Source organism: Poecilia reticulata, chromosome 19 (assembly GCF_904066995.2).
Source record: "Poecilia reticulata chromosome 19, P_reticulata-male-v2, whole genome shotgun sequence".
NCBI classification, from domain to species: domain Eukaryota; kingdom Metazoa; phylum Chordata; class Actinopteri; order Cyprinodontiformes; family Poeciliidae; genus Poecilia; species Poecilia reticulata.
In genome coordinates this window covers 13,681,583-13,694,709 of record NC_088848.1, presented here as the reverse complement: position 1 = coordinate 13,694,709, position 13,127 = coordinate 13,681,583, and the positions used below count along the sequence as shown (strand labels likewise).

Here is a 13,127-nt window from a genome sequence, read left to right as displayed (position 1 = left end):
TCCAAAGGACACATATTTCTATGCAGACCAAAATACAGCGAGCACAGTACTGGTGCATAATTTTGAGAAAAACAGTTTCGGTTTCAGTTACTGAGCAAAGGTTTGATTTAGATATTAAAATCTAAAACACAGACTAAGTAAGGTTCTGTTCCTATAGACCTGGACGTAGTTCCTGGTCTGCTTGATAATGGCTGTGGTCACGGTTCCCAGTTAACAATTTTATTATTTGAGGTGGGAAGCTTCTTAAGGATCAATGTATTCTCCATGGGCTGCATAATGTGGGGCAAACATGGTCCAGGGAGAATACTATAAATTCACAGGGTGACCGCAACCTGCCCTTGAAGTGGCTTGTTGGCAGGAGGGTAGTGTATCACGTTTAGCCCAGAGACAGACAGACAAACAAACGACTGCAACTACCTTGTTGCCTGTGTTGCTGGTAGGAGAGCGAAGCCTGGGTGTTTACCGACTCGTATGTTTATAGCTACGAACCGGCCCTAATTGTCATGCAGCTCATTAAGGCATGTTAGGCTGGCGGCTTTGAAGCTGGACACATTGAACATCTCTGGAATCATACGGTCTGGATGAATGCAGCTGGGGAAACATTGGTAGCTTATTTTTAGATAGATTTTTTTTGTATTCTGTGAAGATTTTCTTGTTTGTTTGGCTCCTGGTTCACAGCTTGAGTCCAATTCAGAGCATATAGCACACACAGTGTTTCACAATACAAGTTACTCTGTACAATTACTGGCACTGTAAGAGTGAGGGGCTTTTTAGAGAATTTGTAGAATTGAATTATTTCCCCATAGTGAGCACACCGGATGCTCAACTAGAAAGGGGCTGTTGGATGTTGGATTAGAGGAATAATAAAGATAAATCTGTATTGTGAGCTGACTGCGACCCTACTTCAAAAATCCATAGAGGTAATTTTTAAGCGCCAATCTTGGTGATTATGGCTTACAGTTAAGGAAACCCCAAAATTCAGATTCTCTGAAAATTAGACTTTTATATTTAATACAGAAAGGTATGGACACAAACTGTATGTCATTTGCAAGCAAAACTTTCAGTATTGGCCTTATTCAAAATCCTATGAAGGATGTTGCCTTTCCCACAAAGTTTTTCCTTCAACTCAGCTTTCCATTAATATGGCTTAAAAAATGGCACCAAAGAAGAAAAAAATTATACAGATTAATCACAAATTTGGATGTAATCACAACTAAAATCAAGACGGAAAGCCTTGTATGCACAGATTACATATTCTACTGATCTGTTTGCTTTACTCCATAACATTTTCAATGTTCTTGTTATTCAGGTTACTAATGCATGTTTTTCTTTTTCATATTTTCCTTTCATTTAACTTTCTATACATATACTTGGAAATAGGTCTCTGTATTAATTTGTAATATTCCAATATGAGGAGGGAAATTTGGGATGTTCATTAGATTAGCTAGCTATGATCATAACAAAAAAAATGCTTGAAATGTATGAATCTACGGGTAATAAATCCTAACATCTTTAACATAAAATAACCTTGTGAATTCACCGGACCAGCTTTTGTCCTGATTTATTTTTTTTCATGCTTTGAGAATGTCTTCTATTGATCGAAATCTGTCATTTCCTGACATGACCATAATTTACTGCTTTTTGTTTGGACACAGTGCAACCAAACCACAAAAAGAAGAAAAAAAAGGGGATTGTTGAAAGTCTCTGGGGAAAAAAAAGAAATATATATATTTTAATTATCAACACAGTTATTTACAAACCCTGCAAACCTTTTCTTGTCATATTAAAGTCACCCAGCTCCTTTGTGGTTTATGCCCACTGTACCATTTGGCAGATTTAATCTTTTCCCACAATCACCACTATACATCATAGTGGGCATAAAGGGCAAAGGGAAGCATAAAAAGTTATCTGAGTTTATTGGGGGAACTCCTTTGGGACTGTGTTTGCACAGGTTTGTTCAGAAATCATCTCCTCCCCTCCTGTTTCTGCCTCCCGCCATCGACAGCTGGACCCAACTAACAGCTGCTGCCCTTCCCCCAGAAACTAAAGTCTAAAAAAGCAACAACAGAAAGCCTGTCAGTTTTACGCTTTGTAGCTGCGCAAATCGTCTCGTAACTAGACTGTAAATCCGCGTGGTTCCCCTTGAACAAGGTCTCGCTGTGTAGATTAATCTTGTTGAAAGGCGGGGGATGCTAGCCAGAAGAAGAGAAGTTTGAAGGATTTGTTAGTGTTTGTCAGAATCATAATTGGCAGTGGTGACCAAAGCAGCCTTTCTATTTAGGTGTCTGAGACGTTGACAAACATGCCACCCACATAGACGGCGGACATGCATGTGGCTGCCATTACCAATTATTATGTGCTGACATGCCTGTTAGGGGTCCACAATGCTGTTCTTGGCAACATGCCTACACAAGGTTCAGAGTGTCAGTTTGCAACGTTAGTTTTGTTATAGTACCTTTCCTTATGGCTGCATTGTCTTGTTAATTTTGACTGTCCAGTTGTAAATACTTTACTGTTTTAACATCGTGTTTGTTTCATGTGATTTGAAATATTGATTGTGCTCAGTTTAGTTCAGTTTTTGTTGTTGTTGTTATACTGTGGCAATTCAAATGTAATCTCGAGATTGTAGACGAAAACAAACGGATTCAAGTCGTATTCCTGCTTTAATAATGAATCTAAATCTAAATGATCTAATTCAGTCATGTTTTGAACATAAATTTAATGACATACTTTCCTATGATCCTAGTTTTAATGCATCAGTGATACGGAGCAATTCCTCATACTCCAAAAATATATGGTGACAGTGAACGAATGTTCAATACAGTAGCGTTAAAAGTCTATGCACCTTAAGTAAACTGTATTCTGCTAGAAAAAAATGACAAGGCTGCAATGAAATAGCACAACCTTAATCTCCTACTTTTTATTTAATTTAATTTTTTTCACTTTTGATTAATTTACTCGCATTTAGTCTTGTTCGGTATAAAACGTTCAACTGAAAGAAGGGGATGAAATCATCTGGGGACTGAAACTCCAAGGTGGAGTTTTGGAAAAAATAGGCGGCGCTTTGCTAGAGCGAATGACTGCCATGAGAGATTAAAGGATTTCTGAGACATGCACGAAAAAAAATCAAAAGCAACACTTCATGTATGTTTTTGATGAGGGACATTATAACATGATCTAAAGCTCCACAAAAGTTGATTTAGCAACTTTTAGCAACTACCCCTTTACATTTTCTCATTTGCATCCTTTAGCAAATACTTTTTTTCAGAGAGATTATAAAGAATCACAAAGATCAAAATCGTTGTAATGGAAGCCAATAAAACTAACTGCTTTATTAATAATATGCCAAATAGAAAAAAACCATGAAGACTGTGCAGTTAGGAAACTATATATTTATTTTTTTTATATAAAAACTATATTGGCACAGAGAGGTACAAATTTATGCAGCAGTAATGTAGAGGCGGTTGACTTATCTCTGGATCATATATTTTAAGTCGCGTTATGATTTGTATTTTATAATTTTGGTGTAGTTAATGTGTAGTAGTAGAGAAATTTCATTTTATTTTAAATTTATTTTTATACATTTATTTGATAGTGTTGTTTATGCCTTAATATGATCTCAGTGTTTGCACACTTTAGACGGGGGCCACCACTCTGCACTACTTCAGGCAGTTTGTTTAGAAAGAAGACGTCTATATGTTAACAAAGAACTCTGAAGGACTTAAATGAACCATTGCTGAATCAACTCAACGTCTTGTGAAGAGAAACAGCTCAAATGCGTTTCTGCAAAAGTAAAAAAAATAAAATAAAACACAGCGCAGGTCCTTTTAATGTGGATTTCTTTATTTTATTTCCAAGTTTCTGTGAGGCAATGTCTACGGCGTGGTAACGGTATAGAAATAAACTGGAACCGTGTTATTTTCCACCTCCTAAATCCAATGATTGACGCACAGTGGGTTGATTGCTGAGATCCAACAGACATTTATTGGTTGTCATCAAACTGCCGTCAGAGGGCAGTCGCTTAGCTATCGTTGCTAATTGGGTCTCTGTTTCTCTCGGTCCCGTCTGCGCCTTCAATCACACGTCAAGTCGAGTTTGACAGCAGTGCAGTTGTGGGCTGAACTTGGAGAGCAGGTAATTTCGGATGTTTTCTCTGCATCCTACACGTCCCTTCCCACGCTGCACTCTGATCTGGGTTCTGAGCTGCAAAACAGAAATCCTCAGGGTGTCGTCGCCCTTTCCAGACACAGTAATTTGTTTACTATTTTGTTTGTGTGTACAGGGCTGTGGATTACAAAAATAAAAGTGTTTTTATACAGCAAGAGATTCATGCTGGAGAAAACACACAGCATGGGCTGTATTTGACATAACTGTGAAGGATATTTTTTAAAGTGGCCTGTAATGAAAGAGGCCATGATGGGCTGGAGTTTCTTATATTAGTGATTAATACAGTTAGCACAAGTAGAACTACTAAGATAGCATTTTCCATGTGCATTCTCTGGAGCATATGCATGCATACAACCTAATGCCACTACTAATAATGGTCAAATGTTTAACTTAAACTTTAATTACGCATATAACTCCATCCTAGGAGTATTTATGAAGTTAAAATGACAGGAAATAAAATTTTTATAACTGTTTTAATCACATTCATCAATAAAATATATTTTCTTTGCTCATATAATTCATATAATTTTTTACACATAAATCTTGCAGTTTTGCAACCTTAATGATGAGATGTATCTTACTTATAATTTCCTTTTTAAACAGCTGGCTACGGTTTTAACATGGCTTCTGATTTAATTTTAACACCCAATACCCACAACATAAACCGGAAAGCAACAAACATCGATTCAAATCCTTTTTGTTTGTTTTTTTCACTCTTCTTCCATGGTGCGCTAAGATTTAAGTATGCTGGCTAAGCTGAAGTGATGACTGGTTGACGTGAATAAATAAGTTATTCTTTTTTTTTTCCCCCAGAAAGATTTGACCTTATAAAAAAGCATAGCAGCTTAAGTTAATTTTTCTCTTATTGACCAGTTGCCACAAACTCAATTAGCTTGCAAGGCTTTTTGGGGTGTTTTTCCTAATTATATTTACATTTAATTAAAATGAGTTACTATGATTTACATGTCACTTCATTTAATTTGCAAAGCTCTGCAATTTTTTCTTTTTGTATTGTCACATTAAACTCTGATTGCATTAAGAATAAGGCTGAATTAATAGTAGTGCTATTAATTTCTGGAACGTGCCATTGCTTTTCTTTCACTCTCGACTCATTTGCATTCTAAAGGCAGACTTCTGCTGTACGAGCTGTCTGTGGACGAGATGAAAGGAGATTATAAGGGTGGCTGCTAATTCACGGTGGACAAAGAAGTTCTAGACTGAATCTGAACGTGTTGGCGGTGCACACACAGAAGTGGAACAATGCATAATTCATCAGGAAACAGATTCATCCACCATCTCGGTCGACGTGCGTCTGCTTCGTTGAAAGCAGGTTGGTGCGTAGCGTGTCGTCTTATTTCCCCAGATTGTGAGCAAAATAGAGGCTGCTGTCGACAATCGCTTTCGACGATTGAACCCGCTTTGTGACTGATGTAAGTGGGTGAGTGTAGTCGTTGGCAGAAACTCAATTTCCAGCTCGGAATGCCATCTTGAGCACCTATTCGACATACCTACAGTCTCTTTCCATCTCCCTCCTCCTGTGTGTTTGATGGAGGCTCGTCATTGATCTGTTCTATTCTCGTCCTGTGCTTTGAAACCGTACCCTGACATGAAAACTTGACATTCTGTCTTCATTGGCTCTTTGATGGTCTTTTGCGTTCCCGACTCACACGAAATGGGCTGAACAATATTAGGAGAACACGCAGTTGGCATGTAATTGTCACGTTTTGTGATGAGGGTTTTAGGTGCAAAACAATAACAAAAAAAAAAATGCTAGAAATGAATCCTTCAGATCACTTTAAAAAGTAAGCGTCACTTTTGATTTCAACATAAGTTTCACAAGCCAGCATATGTAGAAGACAAAGAAGAAACCAAAGTACGACTGTTTCTCTCTGTCCAGTGCTGAGATTTTAGTTCATACTTTTATAGCTCATAGAAAAGATGACTTTAGCTCAATCCATTATGGCTACTTCAGAAATTGGTTGCTAAACTCCTGAAGTCACAGACGTTTAAGAAAACATAAAAAGGCACTATTACTGGTATTTAAAACTCTTAGTGGTCTTGGAGTTATTGGACAAAGCTGCTAACATCATTTGAAACAAAGGCAGCTCTGGAAGGAACATGGTGCACAAGCATTTTGCTAAATACTTCTTCAGTGGGTTAAATTCTACCCAATGGAGAGCTTCAAATATCTGTTTAGATTTTTAATTAAAGCATTATCCAGTACAACAACAGTGTTTTCTGCACTGACATTTTGTCTCTGATGAAGACAGCTATAACTCAGTCCATTCATGAAGCAATTTGCTCGGTCCTCTTGCGGCTTTCCTCCTCTTTAGCAACCATACTAAGCCTATCAACCACTCTGCAGCAGTTCATACACAACAGCCCCGGGCAAAAGAAGTTCAACGCTCTTATCTGGCTCTGCTTGCTTAGAGATATTAAGCAGCTACAAGACCTCATCGTCGGGCCTCTGGCAAAGTGACATGCAGCTCTGAGTGTTTTCAGAAAGCCAATACAATGGTGATGTTGCTAAAAGAAGAATCATCAGGAACTTGGCTGAATTTGTTGTGCTGCACTTCCCTTTTAAGTTGCTGGATTACCCAATTTGGGTTCTACGGATAAGTCAGATTGCTTTGTCTCCGTGTGGGATAACCGTCTGGGTCCTTCCCAGCATGCATGCATACATGCCAACGCCGTAGTGTTGGTATGCAACCAATGTAGCATATCATTAAAAAAAAATAAGCACACACGTATAAAAAACAGTTTAGAGTACTTCAGCAGGATCTGGAAAAACAAAACGCTGAAAAAGCAAACCAGCAACACACCATCCATGTGATAAAACAGTGGTGGCAGCATCAGGATGTGGGGATGATTTTTTTTTAATTGACAATATATGCAAATATTATAAATTGATCTAAATTATACAACATGAATAATACATTTTAAAAAGTATGTTATGATTAATAGTCATTTCTTATTTTACTGCACTAAAGAGAAAAACTTTAGACATATTTAAATTTTGGACAAATATTTTCCTTCAATTGCAGTGACTTTTTGAATTAGTTGCTTGTATATTAGTGTGTTTCAAGCTTTGCAGCGCTACAGGCACCCATGACCAGCAAACCATGTATTTCCGATTCACCTAATTCTGAATTCATCTAAAGTTTTTACGCAAATAAACCGACATTACTTTTTCCTGTCTGCCAAAGTCTACCATTGCTACTGCTGTCTCCCCTCATAAAATTCACAAAATTTAAATGTTTTTGGGAAATGTCAAACCTCAACGTCAGAATAAATTCACTGTATTCTGAATGATTACAGTACATTCGGAATGCAAACTCCAAAACTACTTCCATGGGTTGGACTTTTCTCCTAAGCTTTACATGGCCGGCTTGCTACTGTACCGCAATGGAAGTCGACAGATATCTGCGTTTATTTGCTTTCGTCTCGTGGAGTGAGACTCGGTTATTTACCCGATCGATCAAATGTCAAAAGAAGATCTCAGTGCAATGTAAATATAAGCCACAATTATCAGCTGAATGGGGGAAATGAAGTGAGAAAAGAGGCTGTAAAACCTCCGAGAATTAAATTTCAGCATTAACCCGGTCTAGAGAGTCCGGCTGATTGCAAATCCGTCAGTCTTTATGCAAATGTGCACTTCTGCCAAAGTTGATTACCTGCCGTTTTCAGCCTTCTCATGTCCTGACTCTATTTGCCCCTTTAAGCTGCCTGTCATCAAACTGATTTTCGCTACTGGAGCCCTGCTGTATTCACTTTAAAGGGAATGAGAGACCGGAGGTGTACAGATTTATGCAAAACAAAATTTTCTCCATGATCGACACGTCGGGGTTGGGTTTCAAAGTCAATCACGTCTAATAGGCGATTTCTTATTTTGCAGTTCTGGCCTATTCATTCATTTATGTGTGGCAGCAGCTCTTCTAAATGACCAGCAGGTGTAGCTCTTTGAGTAAAGAGGCGGCACACAGAAGGAGATAAAGTGGAGGAGAAGCAGCAGCAGCAGTGGGGAAGATTGATTGAACCATCTTATTCAGTCATCTCCAGTGGGACGCTGCATTTAAGTCAGTGTTTGACCTTTTCCAGGGCGTTACGCAGCTCTGTTTATCGATAAAGCTTTGAGAATTGCTTCTTATTAACCCAGTGGTTACTATGCATTTTAATAATACAGCGTGGAGAAAAAGTATTTTACATTTATTCTGCTATTGCTTTTTTTTTTATCACACATATTAATCAAGCAATCTGTCAAATTTTAGTATATGGTACAATGCAACAGCATGTTTCAAATTTGAAATTTTATCAAGGGAAAAACTGTCAATCAGTATAAATATATAATTATTATATTATAAATATATAATCCCCATCAGAATGTCAATAAAAAAAAAAAGTTTTGAGTGGCCTTCTTAAAGTCTACACTTAAATGTGGCTTAGATATGGCGTGACTTTAATAGGATTAGAAAAATAATTTCTCCTCACAGGGCCTGGTAAGCTTAAACAACTTTTCCCCTATAATGAATGAATTAAAACGACATTTGAAAAAACTGCTTTTTGTCTGTCTTCATATTGTCTTTGTCTAATACTCAAATTTGTTTGTTGATGTAAAATTTAGAAGTGTGACAAAAAAAAAAAAAGTAAAAATTGAAAACAAAAACTCTAAGTGGGTGAATACTTTTACACCGCCTAGTATCGGTTTCTTGACATCCCTGCTTGGAAAATTCTTAGCAGCTATTTTCTTCTCCCTCATAGCTGCTTCTTAAGAAGTCTCTGCAACTCTTTGTTTGCTCCATGCAGCTTGCACACATAATGCTGCATTTGTGTTGCTGTTCACAGGAGGCTGAAAATAACACACCTGTAGCCTAAAATCAGAGCTCTGTTGTCATTTTGTTGTCTGCAGGGGAAAACGCTTTTTCATAAATCACTTACGAACCACGCTGTCTGCTTTTAAACAGATTACAAAAAGAACATGCTGCAAAACTTGAGGTATGGAGGGGTGGGGGGGAACTGTGGTTAGGTGGCTCTGAGAGAGAATACGTTCTGTGATTTATTTCTGCGTTCAGTCTGGTGAAGGAATTTTCTTCGCTCGTCTACACGCCTACCAATATTTCATTCCATTATTTAGACTTACCCAGACATCCTTTGTTATTTTATTTTATTTTTTTAAATGTAATGAATAAAAGGTCACAAGTTACATTCACCTTAAAGTAGCTCTTCCTTATTCTATTAAAGGTTAAAATGCCATTTTGTTTGTTTCCTTTGACTGGATTTGGGGCAGAAGAGGCCTTCGTGGGCTCAAACTGGGCAGAGTCGTTCTAATCAAACTGAGTTGGAAGATTTCTTTATGACCCACGAGGACACGCTGCAGGCCAAAACAATTGACAGTTCACTCTGTGGGTCATGTTAGTGTGTTATTAGTACAACTCGACTTGGCTTTAGCTGGTATGGACTGTAAAGGGATCGGCCCTGACCCATAACTTGTTGGTCCTGTTTAGGAGGAGTTACCTGAAAAGGTCAGTGAAGCAGTGCAGCCAGGAATGCAAGAGAGTCCACATATCTGAACTGACCTACTAAAGAAGTCTCTTCACGCTCAGGATGTCCACTGACAGCTGTTTTCTGGCCGTTTCAGGTTGGTCGGTCATTTTTTTTCTTACTTAGCTACAAAAACTGAAGGCGTAACCAGATATCGGGACACTAAAATGGCATATTTTTCTTCAACGTGAGCAATTAATCTCTCTTCACAATATGGTACAGATTCTGTGCTGCGTTTAGATCGATCCAGTTTTCCGGCTGGTCAAGGAAAGCGACATTGTGGTTATTAAAGCAGGTGTTGGCACTTGTTGAAGTGTGGGCAGGTGCCAACTCTTAATGGAAAATTCAATTAAGACTCAGGAATATTTTATTAATCACAAAGAGAAATTAAATGTCGTAACTCGTATGATTCAAGGCTCTTTAAAGACTTGTAGAGTCTGATTAGCCTCTTCGTAAATTTTGCCACCAGAGGGAAGCATAAAGGGTTTTCAGAATGGCTTCAGATGACATGACTCCCCAAAACCATCACTGACAGTAGAAATGTCACACTTTCCCTCAAACATTATTCTGTTCCTTTTCACTCTTCCTCTACAGTCTGGTACCTTGGTATCCAAAGGAAATACAACTTTGCTTTCATCTCAAAATAAGATTTTGTGTCACCTTTTTTCCTTCCACGCAACTTTTAATTTATGTCGATAGATAAAACTGTATGTGAACAGCCAGCTTCTATATCAATGACCTCTTGTGCCTTACACACATTGAGAGTGGTGTCAATGACATCCTGATGGGCCAATGTCAGTTCTGCAGTCTTCCATGACTGCGTGTGCTATACAGTGGTAATAAAGTAACGTTTCTATTTTAAGAATATATTTTTTATTGGTCTTCTGTAATATTGTCATTTCATTACTATGTTATCATTTTCTAAGAAACTGAAAAGGAACTGACCGTTAAAGAGAGCTGTGGCTTCTTTGTCAACAGTAGAACCATTGGAAAAAAATAATAATAATCTGAAAGTGTTGGGGGTAAAAAAAAAGCCATAAGCAGGTTGCGGCAAATCCTGAAAGTAGCCTAGAAAGATGAAGAGTTTTTAACAGTTTAATTTTTCCCTGCAGGAGGTTTGAAAACTGTCTCACCTGTGACTGATCACAGCCACATTTGCTTCATTGTGATACAGATATCATCACCTTCCCCTCAGCAGCAGCACAGAATGAAAGGACATAAATCCATATTAATAAATAATCCATTGCGGGGCAGGAGTGAAACTTTGTTAGCAGCAACCCTGAGTGGTTTCTGCATTGCCTCGTGCAACTCCGACGGTGAGAGCCAGGCCCTGACACTTCCCGTTATTGATATCAGTGTGATTTATGGAGCTCTGTTCCCATGGCCATCTTCAAACTGGAGACTATGATTTATCCCTGTCTGATGGTGGGGAGTGTCTACCGCCGGGAAGATAAGTGAAGTTAGAATTTAGGTTTTTTTTCTTTTTTTCTTCTTCTTCTTTTTAAATGCAGATGGTTGTTTCCCGACTTTACCGATGCGATGTGGCAGGAAGGTTCTGCTTTAATAATCAGGTCCATGTTTACTCCTCCCCCTCAAACTGAAGAAATGATTGGATTCCGGGCTACTCTGTCTCAACGAGACTGCCGTTATTAGATAAATAGTCAGAAATCCACTCCTCTCTGCCATTGTTCTTATTTGATTAAGGTTTGACATTTATGTTTCCTTGTCAGACTGACAGATTGCGCTGTAATTGCCTGAAGAAACGTGCATCCCTCTGGGCCGGCGGCATTAGTCTTCCGGTTTGTCGATGCTTCATTTATCTTGGGCTTCTCATTGTTTTTGATGGGAGGACACCTAATTAGATATTTTTAAACACATTTTTCTTCCATCTTCAGGAAGAGCACAGTCATTTCTCTGTTTTTTACAGATTTCTTGATTTGTACACATGTGCCCAATTTATGCCTGAGACAGAATTCATTTTAATCTCTTTAAAGTCCTTTGTGTCTGTTGTGGCTTTTGTTTTAATGTTAATCACAGTAAGAGCCTTCCTCTGGGAAATGTGTGTGTGTGTGTGTGTGTGTGTGTGTGTGTGTGTGTGTCCCCATTCTCTAATCGTATCATTGAGTCTGTGTGGTTTCCTTTCGGATGGGTTTTAATTCGAAGGCAGAAGGGTAAGATGAGATAAATCCAATTTGATGCCCTGTGACACTGGCCTTTGCCATCTCTGGCCCCATTAAAGGCTACTTCATTGATTGAAAATAAGCTTTGTAATTAATGGAGGGTCACAGCAGATCTTAGGCCTGGCTCTTACTCAGAAGAGGGAGTGCATGCACCTTCTGCTGGCCAGATTTCTTTTGTGTTAAAAAATGTAAAGGCTGATTAAAATTTAACTTGTACGTTATAAAGATGCAGTATAAGACATTTAAGGTGATGGTATTGTGTTAACTCGGATTTCTTAGTGTTATACCATGGTGGGGTTTTTTGTCAAGCATGTTTTGAACCCTTCGATTCTCCAAAAGATGTTTGAAATATTATATGTAGGGCAAAGAGTTTTGTTAGAGAACATTAGTTAACAAACAGCATCAGGAAGACCAAGATAAAAAGGTTAGGGATAAAGATAAGAACAAGTTTTTATTGGTGTAAAGTTATGGAAAAAGCATCTATAGATGAAAAAGAAGGCAAATGCGAAAATCTAGCAGTTGCTGTTTGTTTGTCTATAGTGGCTTTCAAGACATTTATCATTACAATACACATTATATATTGCTGCATCCAATAGTTAAAGGAAATCAATGTTAAGAAGATTAGTTTTTGTTGCTTTTTGAAAGGTCATCAGAGTCCAGAGATATCAAACTAAAGGGAATAGTGTTTCAGAGTCACTATACTGCTGCTAAAAAGACTCTTTCACCTTTAGTTTTCAGCCTTGAATGTGGCACAACCAGAAGAGCCTGGTCATTTTACCTCAGGGACATATAGATGCAAACGGTTTGAGACCTCTGGAGGCGCTTGACCATTAAGGCCGTATAAATAGGGACTAAGATCAGTGTACAGGAAGCCAGTGGAACTGGATAGGGAGCAGTGTGGCAGGCCAGAAGTTGGTCAGCATCCTTTTGTACAACCCCCGGACAGTCCAGTGATGTTTTTAAACGTGAATAATTTGTTGCCGTGATCCGATCTTGAAGAAACGCATGCAGAAATAACAACTGCAAACTTGCTGGGACAATGCCGTCCATCTATGTTAAACTGACTGGGCAAGTAGAGTATTGATAAATTAAGCAACCATGAAGACCGCATTATTGTCATAGTATCTCCAGAGGATCTGCAGCATAGGTCGCAGAATCTGTTGACCGGACAACTATTGGTAACTCTCCACAAACCTGGTCATTATGTAAAAAAATAAAATAAAATTGCAGGATGAAAATCCT

General features: G+C 38.3%; 1 protein-coding gene across 2 annotated transcripts in view; it reads left to right on the top strand.

Moving 5' to 3' along the window:
* tanc2b (tetratricopeptide repeat, ankyrin repeat and coiled-coil containing 2b) overlaps nucleotides 1-13,127 on the top strand; it is a 159,130-nt gene that overhangs the window by 24,359 nt on the left and 121,644 nt on the right. The window contains exon 3 of one of the 2 annotated variants that reach the window (XM_081600758.1): nucleotides 9,669-9,802. The exons of the other annotated variant lie outside the window; for it this stretch is intronic. The gene's annotated coding sequence lies outside the window, so the exon portion shown is untranslated. The remainder of the gene's footprint in view (nucleotides 1-9,668; nucleotides 9,803-13,127) is intronic. 2 annotated transcript variants of the gene reach the window in all.